We start from the raw sequence: 307 nt of genomic DNA on the forward strand, positions 1-307 counted from the left end.
TGGTGGAGCAGTGGTTGTGGGTTAGGCTGTTAAGTGGAAGGTCAGCAGTTCAAATCCACCAGCTGCTCCTCAGGAAAAAGATTGCGCTTTCTACTCCCATAAAGTGTTACAGTCTCATAAACTCACAGGGGCAATTCTACCCTGCTTGGTCTATGGCATCGATTCGATGGCAGTGAGGTGGGGAATTTTGTTGTGCTGCCCTTAGGCTTAGTACTACTGTACTGCTTTTTTTTTTTTTTTAACATTTTATTAGGGGTTCATACAACTGTTATCGCAATCCATACACACATCAATTGTGTAAAGCGCA

Source organism: Echinops telfairi, unplaced genomic scaffold (assembly GCF_000313985.2).
Source record: "Echinops telfairi isolate 266 unplaced genomic scaffold, ASM31398v2 ScPeMD7_7424;HRSCAF=8462, whole genome shotgun sequence".
NCBI classification, from domain to species: Eukaryota; Metazoa; Chordata; class Mammalia; order Afrosoricida; family Tenrecidae; genus Echinops; species Echinops telfairi.